Raw genomic sequence first — 12,803 nt, forward strand, 5'->3', positions numbered from 1 at the left:
TGATGAACAACATCTCTCCCGTGCACTTGAGTATTTTTCAAGTCTCAGTGAAGTGAAACTCTTATCTTTAAGGCTTTCTTTAGACACTGAAGCACGATATCAGATGGACACGGACATGAAGGCGTACACAGAACGCAGATGATGCTCTTATCAGCCTCTTACACACATTCTGTAACCACGGTAACTGTCTTACACTACTAGTTGTAAGGCAGCGATGTGCAACCGGTAGTTTCCTGCGGGGTTCACGGTCCACTTTTGCTCAGAGCTGCAGAAATAGGGTCTCAGGGGACGACAGTAATAACGTTTTTCAGAATTAAACATCCAGCACAGCTAATATGATGATTTTGAATTCTCACTGCGCTGTTCAGTGTGTGGAAGCAATTAAGCTTATGCTTGTATTCCTGAAGCAAATTGAAATGTATCATAAATCAGTAGTCATTTCATCCATTGATTACACATGGGAAGGGATTTCTGTCAATATTGATAGATTACCTTTCAAATTTATTTAAAACTTATAATGTAGCTTCGCTTGAGCAGCAGTTGGGAGGTGAATAGAGCAAAGTAACAAGATACAGCTGCACCTTATCCTTATCATCGACTGTACAGAATGATGTAATTTTGTTTTTTTATAATCAAAATTGTAAATGGCATAATGTTCGAAGGTAAGACTGAATGAGCAAACAAATCTTTGCTGCATACCACACACATTTCCAGACAAAATATCTTGTTTTATACCGAACATCAGCTGCATAAATTTCAAGAGAGAAACAAATGATTTCACAATCTTCAAATGAAAATAGTGTTTTCCTAATCGTATTGAATGACTCCTCACTCAGATCATGCTGCTTATTTCAATTTCTGTTAGCTCACATAAAGTAAATGCCGATGGTGGTTCTAGCCAGCAATACCTACAACATACATAATTTCCCTGTTGTAGTGGCATTCCTCAATGTCTCATTAAATTGCTTTTAATCAAATGTCCTAAGGTTTTGTTTTCTCATAACCATTTCGGCACAGAATATTGTGTTTATTACAGTCTCATGTGTCCACACTATCCCGGGTAGTAGTTTTTAGGGAGTATTAATCATCAGCTCTACAGCACAATGAATTGTGGAAATGCATCTATGAGTACAGACATCTGGATAGGACCTCTCTGTGTTCCAGTCTTTAATGGGAGAGCTCTGTTGCCTAAACATGGGAAAGTAAACTCAGTCTGCAAGGTTGGAAAAGTGATCTGTGTCTAGCTTTCATCTTAGGAAGTGGCCATCCTTGAACTTACTGTTGGATTTGTGCCCAAAAGAGAGATTTTGGTAATGGTCTGTGAAAACAGAGCTGTGTGTAATAGAGATAGGGGAAGTGTGAATACAGTATACAGCAGTCCAAATAAGAATATCTGGTAGCACAAATAAACTGCTGCAGTTAGGTGATGACTCATTTAAAAGGTGAATACGTGTTTGTGGCCTCCTCCAACCAACAGTCACAAAAATAGTACAGAGCACAGGTGTTTATAGTGTAAGCAGGCAGACTATGCAAAACATTGTGAATCGTGACACAGAAGAGCATGCCAGTGACACTGTTTTTACTGCACTGTGCTTGGCCAGTCACTAAAACACCAAACCACCATTACGTGGCACAGACGATGGGAAAAACATTTTCCAACTCAGGAAACTTTGCTTTATTAGTGCAAAGCTACAAATAGTGCAATGCCCCTGAATGAAATTAAAACCCTTTGTGCTGTCGTGTTTAATCTTTATTTATTTAGTTAGTAACTAGATATTCACTGAACAATAGAATTAACTTGTCACATGGGAATGTTCTCAAATAAATTGTCTTTGTCTGAAATTTTATGTATTGAGCTAACAAGATCCTCTGATTCATAAAGTGACGTTGCCCTAATCTGGTTAGGATCTGCTGGATATAGATTGATACTCTCTTCTCTCAGAGGAAGAAAAATGAGAGTCAAACACAATGGGTGGTGTGTCATGACTAAAGCCAAGTTGTTACGTCCTGGCTTCAGGCATGACACACTCATTTTCCTGTTACATCTGTGCTTCGTCAGTAGCAAACAAGTGTGTACTCGCCACAGTTCGCATTCTGGAGACAGCCCTCCACATATATGTTTTAAGTCACCAACATCCAAAACTTTGAAAATGACTTAAAAGCTTGTGTAAATACAGATATGGCTGCACATTTGGCTTTTACATGCAACTAAACTCAAATGAGTGTTCACACAGTGTTTGAGATTAACGGCCTCTTTTAACAGTCATGTGTGCTTGGCCACAGCTGGACCGCTGTCTGCTATGACTTCATAGCCGAGGACTCTGTTGATGCTACATAACAATGACATTCAGTGTTTTCCTCTGTGGTCCCTCTCAGCAGGCCTCTAAATGTGGGCGCTGGGTCACAATGCCTCTCTGTGCCCCCTGACGTATGGCATCCTGGCATTGATGTGGCCCTGGAAAATTCTCTGGATGAAAACTCGTGCCAAAAGCCTTTGAGCATTCCAAACCCGGGATGACGACCTCTGGGGCTCATGCTGGTTGGTCTGGGACTCAGCTTACAAAACACTGAAAGAGAGACTACTCTAAGGTGAGTGTGTTTAGTGAGATAGGCAGAGTGTGTGAGAAAAAGAAAAAGACACATTTGAATACTTCAAAATTGGCCTGTTCCAACTCGGCAAGAAATGCTGTATTTAGCTGCCAAACCAATCAGGTTTTCACAATTTTGAGTGTGCCGATGATGATTTAAGGGTTTCCACACACTTTTTGTTTGGAAAAGAAATGGGAAACACATTTCCCACAGAAACCTGACAACCAGTCTTTAAATAAAAGCCTTTCACATCACAAACCTCTCATTATCTTTTCACGTTGAAGCTGACCTTCTGAGTCACTTAATGTGTGTCCTCTGATCACAGTCTAGCATTGATGTTGAGGTAATCCTGCACTTGTCAGTCAAAAGATGGCAACCTAAACCTCAACCTTCCTTATGTGGGGAAGATGAGGGAGTGAGACTGCATTTGGCACAATCCCTGAGGTAATCACAGATTTAAAGGCAAAAGAGATTTACACAGTGTTCAATCAAACAGCTGTGCCTGAGGCCAACAAAATGGAGAAGAATCTCTTGTGTTTGTGCATGTGTATGTGTGTTTGCTGATGTGACTGACAGAGTGGTGAAAAAGAAGGAGACAGCGGGAGAGAGAGAAGAAGTGTGAGAAAAAAAAGGGGAAGAGTAGGTTAGAAGGGACGATTGCAGCAGAGAATAGTTTAGGGGAAAGGGTGGGGTAATGTGAAGGGGAGAAAAAAACATTGAATGAAAGGATGAAGATTGGATTTCGTCTTCACAGGCGAGAACACTGCCTGCGAGCAAACAAAAGGATGAAAAGATGACCTGGCGCTGCTTTCTGACTGACGTTTGGACAGTTTCTGATGGCAGCCCATCCCTCTAACACCCTCTCTTGCTGCAAGTCTCCAACTGTCATTGTCCAGTGTCAAGTTTTAAAACAATTACTGGACTGCCAGAGGGTGGACATGGCACAGAGTCAGCAAAGAAACCTGGAAGACTACCTGTCAGAAAGTGTGGAGGCGGGATGAGTAGGATACAGGGTAAAAAAGGAAAAAGGGAGGGGAGCAGAACGAATGAATCATTTGAAAAAAGGAAATCTAATGACAGTTAAGCTGCTTATTAATTTGGCTGACACTGGGACTATGTGTGCGCATGCCTGTGCTGTCTGTCTGTCCCCTGTCTTTGAGGGAATACAACACTAGTCAGAGCAAAATCAGATTATGAGATTTTGTGCTGTGTTTCTAGAAAATAAATAAAAAACTGGTAGATGAATGAACGCAGTAAGCACAGTGATGCTAGAGGGAAATCGTTCTTGATTGAACTTTTGTGTGGCGCTCATATCATATAGGGTTAGTTTATGAATGAGCCATGTGGTTTGGATATGCATTCCTGTATAATATTCTACAGTGCCTTGTGTCCTATGAGGTAGAAGGGGTAGAAGGGGTTTCCATCTCTTTGTAATGGCTTTACTGAGAGGTGTGAAATGAATCACTAATCAGAAGAATTGATAATCGGCTCTGGGTGGAAAATATCCTACAGAGAATCACAATGACTTTGCTTTTATCTCTTGCGCTTAGAGAGTTGCCCGTCCCACTCAAGATAGCCTCACAAGTATACCACATAATCCCACGGGATTAAATTGTTTTTACATGGAACATGTGTCGCATCGCAGTAGAGGAATTTGTATACCATGGTAAATATGAAATCGGGGCTTTGATGTTCACCACTGCAGGGCCAACTATCCTTTTCCCTTTTCCTACTTCCTTTTCGTGTGACTCTCTCTCACCCCCCCTCCCTCTCTCTTTCTCTCTCCCCCATCTCCGGTTCCCTCTGTGTGTTTAGAAACAGGATCTTATAGCCTAAATTGAAAATGGGACTGCTCCACAACACTCAACACATGGCAGCAGATGTGTGCCAGTATGTGAGGGGTGGGCGGGTGGGGTGGAGAAAGGTTAAGGGAATCGACAGACATGACTACAGAGGGGGAAGAAAGATGAGAGACTGAAAGGGGAGGGAAGAGGAATGGAGAGGAGTTTAGAGGCTCTCAAACACTTTGCACTCCCAGCACAGCAGATGCCACATTCTGTCTGGCACAGTGATCTGTGGGCTGCTCGTATTTATACCCTCACTGTGTCACTTCAGGGCCAGCACAACACTCACACAACGCACGCACACACACACACACATCTAGCACAGCCTTTGGCAGCTCTCCTGAAATGAGGTGGGTTAGAAAGGCACCCTGCAATGAAGGCATATGTAGATATATATGTATATATGTGTATAATGTATATATATATATGTAATTGTATATATATGGTAAATATGTGTTGTAATATATGTGTATATATGGGTGTGATATATGTGTATGTGTATATAGTATATATATATATATAATATATATATATATATATATAATATATATATATTATATATTGTGAGTAGAATGTTTGATGCTCTGATTCTCATGTGAGAAGATCGAGATCCAGGTTTTGCTTTTCATTAATTCCTGGCTGGTTTCGGTTGGCAGAACAGACCATGAGAAAAGGGAGAGTGAACAAACAGTGGCCTGATTGAGCAGCAGGAGGACCAGAGCCTTTTGGATCGCCCTGGTTACTGGGAATAACAGCCACAAGTTACATCAGCTTTCCACCTTAACAATGAGTAGAGTTGGGCAACTCTAAGAGGAAAATCTTAGTGAGTGTTAAAATAGTAAAGGAAGGGCAGAAGGGACGAGAAAAGGAAATAAAACAGAGACATTTTAAAGCTGCAGCAACAAATATACTCCCATGTGCTCTTTTCTACAAAAGTGTGTAGTGAATTTCTAGCACTACAGCATAAAGGATGTATATAAATCATCACACGTCTTGTCTTGGGTGGTTACTCTCATGTGGGCGGAGGGAAAACTGGATAACAGCACAGCTTTAATTAAACAAGCAACACGCTGTGGACAAATGCAGTGTGTTTTTTTTTTCTCGCGCTATATGTGTAATCTCATCTATGAAGCTATGTTGCATTGTTAAGAGGCACCTCTGCATGTTAAATGGCCTTTGTTTGTAATCAATCAGCCCAAATGTTACAGAAGCAAAGGAGGGTTCATTACACATCCGGCTCAGAGGAACAACACCCCTCCACACATCCATCAACCTCACACACTGCAGGCCCCTGCAACATAACACTGGCTGTTTGGGGATGGAAGGTGCGCTCACACACAAAACAATTACAAACACACTCACACATATACAAATATAGATCGATGCATATGTCCACTCACTCGCATATTTGTCTGTGACCTATGATGTTATATGCAAAGTCACACAAACAAATTTGAATGGCTCAGAAGGAGATGATATTTAAGAACAAGAGGAATATTTTATGCAGGTGCAATAAAAAAAAAGAAGCTTGGAGGCAATCTTTGAAGGGTCACCTTTGATATTATGAGAAATGAGAGGCTAAATCATGTATCTAATAGTTCTGTGTGTCTGTCGATGTGTGAGAGTAAGAGAGGCAGACTTCAAAGACCTAAACCGCCACATATATCTGGTCGTGTAGGTTACAAAAAAATCTATCAAAGCTTATACATGTGTTTGTGTATGAGATATGTAAAGTGATAACTGAGCACCTCAGCTGTCTGAGACACAGAGGGGGACAGAGAGAGCAGTGCATATGTGTGCAGAACAACAACAAACTCTTCCTTCTCTTTGAAGCAGACCCTATCACCTTCCCAGCCTTGCTTACCCCCCCCTCCACTGTCCATCAGCAAGCCATAAATCCAGGCTCTCATCTGCCGATGTGCCTCTGAAGTTCAGGAATGCTCGAGTGGGATTTGAGGCCCGGTGAGTTATGGGAACACCTGGGAGGGGTGAAGGGTGGAACAGGCAGAGAGAAAAAAAAGGGGGGGGGTACTCAGACTCCTTTTACCTATGAAGGGCAACATGTTGACAGCCAACAAGGCTGATGGATTAGTTCTGGTGGTCAGCTATCTTAGGTACCTTTGAATCACGTAATAAGCATGGAATACAAGCCTGCTGACGGCTTGCGCACACCCACACACACACCTATTGTTTTTACCAGATGGGACATTTAATACAGACCAGCGGCATCTTCAAATGGGAATCACTTGGCATGGGATGTGGGGATGGCAAGGAAAGGGGTCTTTTTTGAAAAGGCTGAGGGTTATAAAAACAGAACATGGCTGAGGTCGTGGCCTGGCCTGACTTTGTTGTTCCTGCACAGCAAGCACACATTCTTTAAGGCTGCACACTCAAAGTCACCCAGCTGCCCGTCCCTGTCCGAGCAGAGTTACTACATTGCCCTCTATTTGTTTGTCTGTCAGTAAGAGCAGAGGTTTGTTGTGTGTACCAGGTGTGTGTCACTGTCTCCTGTTATAGGTTGTCCACATATCTGTATTGAAGGTACAGCTACAACTGTTATTTTCATCATTGATTCATCTTTTGAGTAATCAAATGTTTAGTCTATAAATGTAAAACAAATAAATTAAAAAAATGCCTTTCACAATTCCTAGCTTCCCAGTCTCATACAGGAAATATGCAGCTTACAATCATAATTTACCATTCAACTGTAACTAACAAGCCAATTAAAATAACGTTAGATCCATGAATTGTTTGAAACGCTTTAAAATGAGAACCCTATAAAATTGTCTTGAATATGCCCTTGACGGCTATGAAGATGTTATTGTGCTCAAAGACAGGATAAAGCTGATAATCCATGTAGAAGACAAAGAAATTAGAAGACATCATTGCTTTTGTATTGCACCGTAGGACATGTTAGTGCTAGAATAGTAGGATGTGTTGCAAGGGCAAAATCTTGAGTCAGACTTTGGGAGTGGGGGAGTTTTTGTTGCATGCTGAAGCAGGTTCACTTCAGATTAGCATATCATAGCAAAACATGCCAATAGCCCAACCCGTCCTCCTGAGTTCACAATATTGTTAAAGGTAATGTAAGGACAATGGATATATTCCTGCTTTTTATATGAAGCGCATTCTCAACAGTTTATGTTTTCACGTTTAACATTGCATAACAATGTAACTCTATCTCAAATGATGTTGGAATGCACACTCCTCCAATCTAATAAAGAGGAGGACAGAGCTGCTAAACTCTGAGAGCTCTGAGAGCAAATACTATACAGTAGATGTGCTCATCATGAATTGGGCTATTTTAAGCGTAGCCTGTAAACCTCACAAATTAAATGAAGTAATGCTCAATTAACACGGGAGGAAGTAAGCTACTAAGTCAGAGATCCTAATGTTTGCAGCTCATCTTGGAGCAGAAAAACACCATTGCATCATTTCCTTTACTTTTACGCTTGTATTGGCAAGAACACACACCCTTTAAGCTTTTTAAAATCTTGTGTCTCCCTCTTACTGTAGCCTCATGCCCACTACTTCAATATGTGGACAAATCCAAAGCTTGACAGGCCTGCCATGCCTCCTAACCGCTCCAGTCACTGTTCAGTGTAGGGGTTTAGTGATTGGCCGATTTCCCAGAGCCCAAGGTGACATACTCAAACTACTTGTTCTGTCTGACAAACAGTCCATATCCCAAAGATACTTAATTTTCAATAATACAACACAAACTTACATGATTAGTCCATTATCAAAATTGATGTCAATGAATTTTCTGGTGATCAGCAAGTTAGTTGATCAACTGATCTTTTCAGTGTGCATGTCCTCTCGTGTGTGTTTAAGGGTCTGGAATGAAGCCATGAAGATGACACGATTATTGCTCCCTGTTACTTCCACACATGACAGGCAAAGCAGGAGGAACATAAACGTCAACATACAAATGTATAAATCACTCTCTTACACTCTCTTTGCCCTTGCTGTAGATGTCTGTTTTCTGTCTTAGCACATCTCACAGCCAATAGCTGTACCTTTCCATTTCCTGATGGGAGGCTATCAATTCTGCCATTAAAACTGAGTCATATACAGTAGCTGATCTTAGTGATATATTTCAAACCCCAGGTGTCTAATAAACCCCCCCTCTTTTCGCTTTTAAAGGATAAATGATACAGAATAAATGAGGTGGTTCAAAAATCGAAGGAGAAAATGAAAGGAGACAAAATGAGACAAAAAACACTAGATATTCCTGTTGTGCTACACTGCGCTATTTGCAAAAGATTGTGGAACCCTACATAGATTTAGTTTCTCTTTCAGTGGCATTGATTTTGTGGAAGATGTCTTTGTAACTAGCACGGATGATTAGGCCCCCCTGCAATCAATCAATGTGCACAGGTTCTCACAATGGCAATATTTGCACAGGCCAAATTGATGTGAAGATATAGAATGAGAAGTGGAGGGGGAATTAAGGGAAAAGGTTGAGAGAGAAAAAAAAGAAGAGAGAAAACCTTTAGAAAACCAAGACAAGGACAGCAGCCACATCCCTATATCAAAGCCTTTTTGTTTTGTTGGATTCAGCCTTGGTGATTCACAAAATGATATGGCCCTCTGAATATCCTGTAACCCCTACCCTGTCTGCCAAGTGCTCTTTTTTTTTATTGAGAGGATATTGAAAACCTCCCACATTCAGGATTTCAGTTCTGTTGCCGAAGGATGCGTGTTATGCAACGTATGAGGTTAAAGCACAAAGGTTTGTTGCTTGAATTGCCACTCAACGTGGTAGGAAGTGAACCACTACACCCTGTATTGTTTCCCCTTTGGTTAGGATAATGTGAGGGTGTCATGAAAAGGTAGACACTAAGACTCACCCTACAGCCGTGTCAGAGTATAATTGCTGTGGCTGCCGGCATGGGCTGGGCGTCTCAGGGTTGTTATTTGAGATGAGTCAGGTTTCAGGTGTGAAAGAGTCTTTGAGAGAGGGAATATCTTTAAAGGGTACATAATATATAATTAAAATGTGATTATACAATACAAGGAAAACAGCATGTCTGCATTTTTATTATTTCTTTTACTGTTTTTATCCACTTTTCCGTCCCTGTTTAGTCATTGCTAATTTCAGATTCCCATAGTCACAGTCATTGGCAGTCATTCTGGTAAGAATGAAGATCAATGCATATCCACTGATCATAGAACCGGAAGTTCTTTCGGCTTTTCACCTCCAAAGCACACTGGCATCCAAAGCTTTCTATGGCTCAGCTGGCCAACGCCCTACAAACAAAAAAAATGGAGGTGTTTAAAAGTACATTGTGGAATTCTCTTGTAATGAAACAGAGTTATTGTTTCTCACCAAAACAATGCATTACTTTCCTTGTGAAACATTTGTTTAAATATGATTTTGCTTCACTTAACACCCTTGTTTGCAAGCTTGCAGTCTTCTTTTTCACTCCTTTTTTATTATCGCATATTGTTACACTTTTTTTTGCATGTTACTGCGAAAAACTGTCAACCAGTAGAACAGTGTGAAACTGGCACCAGGAATGTGTAATACCTTTTCATGTGCTAGTGCATGCAGAAGCAAGTCATCAAGTGTAGAAACAAAATGGTGAGAAATCAGAAATCAAACAATCTTGATGCCAACAATCCTGGATTTTTTCTCAACTTTCTCTCACCAAGTAACATTTATTCGTGGCTGGCTCTATCGGGTTATGAAGCAGGCTTATTTGCTTTTGTTGGTGACACAAGCAACAAGAATTGTTGAGACAGTTCAGTGTATTAGTAGTCATTTACTTAAAGCAGAATGTTGTGCAGAAGAGAGTGAACTCCACAGTTGTGTTTTCAAGTATAGCAAAACACTACTGACAAGACTGTGCTTTTTGTTTTAAATAAAAATGTCAAAAAGAAATGTTTTCTCTGCTAGTCCAAATACACAGGAAATTGATTTCCTAAGAATAATTCAAGGTAGCAATACCATATTGTTGTCAAGGACAGAAGGGGCAATAATGTCTGCAAGAGCTGAGCTTGCCTTGCAATGCTGCCAAGATTTCTACCCAAGCCTAAGTTTATAAAATACACCTAAGACACCCACAGGATCAAATTTTTTATACATTGCCCCATTCTGCTGTATCCTGTACAGTATTAGGTAGGCCTATCTCACCTTCACTAAGGCATGTCCAATCTTGTTCAAATGACAGTGATACTGCAGAGTCAGCCATAACCCCTCTAATGTTTGTCTCTAGTGAGCTCTTCCCTCTTCCCCCCTCTAAAGAGGAGAGGCCAGCATCTGGACACAACCCAAATCGACTGCCTGCCTCTTATGCCTGTCTTCATGGCCGCATGCCTGAGTGCCCTCCTTTTCTATCTATACTCCTGTCGACCTGTCTACTTAACTGATTGACTGTCATGACATTTTCTCACAGTTAGCTTTAATCATTTCACTATAACAGTGCACCATTATGGAATGAGGCAAGCCGGAGCATTTGTGTGGTACAACAGCCTACTATGGTGGCACAAAGTGCAATTTACATAGAAATGACCAAATTACTGAGGACCAGCACGGCCATTGGGTGCTATAATTCAAAACGACTACTCTGACCACATGTGGGTCTCCAGCACAGCCTCTAGCCAAGACTAACATTCAGAGAGCAAGTGGTCAGCTAACAGGAAGGAATGTGCTGTTTCAGCAGGTATTTTGTCATCACACGTCCTTTTGCCCTTCTATGTATCGATTCTCTTTGCACTTCAGGCATGGAGAGGACGAACCCATATGACATAGTCACAGCACATTGGAAAAAAACAGCAAAAAAGACTTGAACAGATGTTTGTATGCTATTGCGTAAGAGTAAGCTTTTAAAAATGCTAATTTTGAATCTAAACAATAAGACGTGTCAGTTATGAAAGTTGGGTTTTCTAAGTGGTACAGCATTTGCATACACTCTCTTGCCTTCGTTCATGTCAGGAAGACATAACCATATGTCCAACCAGCTAATTTGGACCAATCAATTCTTTGTCTGGCATTGAGGCTGATTCTTAACCACAACATTTGCATAGAAATGTCAGTGTTAATAGTGGCCATAACCTCGGCTAGGTGCAGGTGGTCATGAGACAAAACAACAAAATGATAGATAATTTCCCCATGAATGCGATCAGTTAGTCTTTCCAGCAAAAGACAGAAAAAAAAAACAGTCATTTCCATAAGCATATTAATTCGCATTTACATAGAGATGAATCTGGATGCAAATGAGCGAAACGGCATGTACTTGAAACTGGTCCCCTGGCTGCGCTAAGGCATCAACAGGCATCGCCCAGAGAAATATCAAGCATGTCAATCAAATTCTGTGCAGCATTCAGCTAAAGTAAGGAGGGAAAAGCAAAGCAAAACATTTGAATACGAGGTCCTTACAAGGGAGCCAAAGTCATGCCTGAGTAATCCTTCATTTAATAAACAAAACTGAATTTAAAGACATGTGCCATGATGGCAGAATTACGCACATCTTTTGCCAACTTACTTATTTTACTTACAGCAATGCCAAAATATATGTTGTTTACCTATAAAGATCTTTTGCATTCTGAGATATGACAGCAGACTTGTTCCCAAATGCAATATTTTACATGAAGTCAAATGAGGCTTTTAGCATTCTGCAGTACATGGTCCCACATTTTAGAGACAGAGCTTGAGGGACGCAGCATAACAAATAGGATGGAATTAAGTGGTGAAATTAATCAGGATTTATTTTATGTATGCTATGACTGGCATGAAGCAAATCTTATTAAAGGAAAATAGAGGAAATTCAAATTGCTCTTGTATCAAAAACATCATGGATTATATGCAGATCTTTATGTCTGTTTGTACACATACTGTAGGCTGCATTAGATAATTAGAACATGATGAGGAATAAAATGTCATGTGTCTATTACCTGATATATTTATGCCAACATAATCTACATAAAGAATATGACTCTCTTGTAGTCATGACACAGTGAACAAAACAAACAAGCCTGATTAAAGTAGCAGACATTTGTGATGGAAAAGTACAAGAAGGATGTAATCTTTTCCATAATCTGCAAACTTGGCAGTCCTGAGAGAGCGGACAACAGCTGGATAGATTTATTAGTCTGCTCTCTTGTATATGACTTGCTATGACAGAACCCTGCAAACCAATTCCCCATCCAATGTTACAAGTTTCTTTTGCTGAAGACATTGGCCACCACAGTTTAGAGACAACTCCTGTTCATGAAAGGATAAATGTGTCAGGGTTTTTACGTGGTTATATACACAGACAGACTCATCATCCTGATTTATCTCTGATTATACTCCTGTGTGCTATCACACCTGACTTTAGAAGTAAATACATATGGCAAAGATTAACAAAGCCGCGTATCCCTTGT

The 12,803-nt window shown here is 40.6% G+C and overlaps 1 protein-coding gene across 1 annotated transcript in view; it reads left to right on the top strand.

The window, feature by feature from the left end:
- pamr1b (peptidase domain containing associated with muscle regeneration 1b) overlaps positions 1-12,803 on the top strand; it is a 60,869-nt gene that overhangs the window by 6,025 nt on the left and 42,041 nt on the right. The window contains exon 2 of the mRNA XM_027272554.1: positions 2,377-2,589. The gene's annotated coding sequence lies outside the window, so the exon portion shown is untranslated. The remainder of the gene's footprint in view (positions 1-2,376; positions 2,590-12,803) is intronic.

The sequence above is a fragment of the Larimichthys crocea genome, chromosome XXI (assembly GCF_000972845.2).
Source record: "Larimichthys crocea isolate SSNF chromosome XXI, L_crocea_2.0, whole genome shotgun sequence".
Lineage (NCBI taxonomy): Eukaryota > Metazoa > Chordata > Actinopteri > Sciaenidae > Larimichthys > Larimichthys crocea.